At 46.9% G+C, this 1,675-nt stretch overlaps 1 long non-coding RNA gene across 1 annotated transcript; it reads left to right on the forward strand.

The window, feature by feature from the left end:
• The first annotated feature begins 222 nt into the window (after positions 1 to 222).
• Positions 223 to 1,218, forward strand: LOC121968435. Its single transcript, XR_006108141.1, has 3 exons — positions 223 to 767; positions 839 to 933; positions 1,158 to 1,218. It is a non-coding gene; the product is annotated as an uncharacterized LOC121968435 (long non-coding RNA).
• Positions 1,219 to 1,675: the final 457 nt, after the last annotated feature.

The following is a 1,675-nucleotide window of genomic DNA, read 5'->3' on the forward strand; positions in this document are numbered from 1 at the left end:
ATAACAAAATTTGGGGATTAAATTTTTATTAGTGGGGGAGAATGTAAAATACCGAAAATAGGCGAATATTAATAAGGGAATTTTTCGAATTTTTTGGAAATTTTTCGGAGCTCGTATGGACGAGTTAACGGGGCCCGGAAAAGCCTGTTTAGGCTACCCCATTGAGGAAAAGTTTTATTTCCTTTTTCTTTTTTCTCTTATTCTCCCCCCCCCCCCGCGTGCCCGACTCCTCCCCCGGGCGCCCGACGCCTTCTCCTCTTTGCCCTAACCGCCGGCCACGCCAGTTTCCTCCTCTTTCGATCTCTTCTCCTTCCCTTCTTGCAACGCCACATTCTCTCCTTCTCCCGACGCCGAGCAGCGCCGAGCCCTAGGTGCCGACGCCACCGACGCCCTATCCGATCTCCTCATGCTCGCCACCGCCGTTCCGACGCCGAGCAGCGCCGGCTTTCTTCTCCTCTGCCGACACCGAGACCTCCTCTTCCTCCATCTCGAGTGCCCTAGTAGACTCCTTTCTTCCCGACGGCCTCTGCCCTAGATTTGGGCCACATCCACCGCCACTTTAGCCTAGCCGAATTCCTTTCACTGCCGGCAGTCCGAGTTCCCTTCTGGTGTTCGTGCCCTAGCCACAGCCTACACCGCCGCGACTTCCTCCGCTCTAGGTCAGGCCGACTCCCGACTTCCTCCCCTCCCTGTGCTCACGACCCGCCGCACCTCTGCACAGTGCCGACGCCACTGCCTAGTGCCCTATGCCCTTGATCAAATCCACGGTGAGGTTTAGTTTTGGGTTCAAGGATCTTGATGAATTGTTGATTTGGTTTGTTTGTTTTGTTTCCAGCAGCTAACAGCCCTTAACGGCAGAAATTTCCAGCCAGCAACCCTTTGATATCAGTACAAACTAGTGGCTGTGAGATTCGACTGAGGCATTCAACTCAGGTGAGTGATATTCCGTTTATTAGGTTTAATCCTTATGCTAGGATGATTAGGGTTAAGGAACTAACCCTAGTGGACCCACTGATTTTATTTAATTAGGGTTCGTTAATTGTGTTGGGTTGATTAGTTGGATCCAATTTAGAACTTCTTAATTGGATTAGAATTTAGTTTGGCTAGTTGTTGTATGGTAGAATTAGCTAAACTAGACCTTTTGTTTGATAACACAGGAGTTTGACGCGAGACGAGTATCTCGACGTCGGATTGGACCAGATTGGACATTTCTTATCGGAGGCGGGTACTTTTGACTTTATGTCTTTGATATACATAGTAGTGAAATTAACAAATAACAACAATTATGTTTCTTAATTGTTTCAGTTAATCACTACCCGATACCTGTTATATGTTTGGTTGATTGCTTGTTTTACATCTCATGTTATTACTTACCTGATCATACATGCTTAGGGGTAGTGATATAACCATGCTTCACCATGTTCAGGACCTAGGTGTGATACCTTATCTGATCTGTGTACCCTTGATATGATTTATTGATTATGGTGCACATCATATATGCATATAGATTTGGTTCAGTATATTACCATGCTTAGTGTCATGCACCATTCGTATGATTGCATGCTGTGTGATAGATTGCTCCATTATTGTCGAGCACATCGCCAGTTTCATCACTGTTCGGTGCTCCGTTGTGCTGCTCATGGATAGCGTGACGCATCGTGGTAGCACGTCAGTT

Source organism: Zingiber officinale, chromosome 3B (assembly GCF_018446385.1).
Source record: "Zingiber officinale cultivar Zhangliang chromosome 3B, Zo_v1.1, whole genome shotgun sequence".
NCBI lineage: Eukaryota > Viridiplantae > Streptophyta > Magnoliopsida > Zingiberales > Zingiberaceae > Zingiber > Zingiber officinale.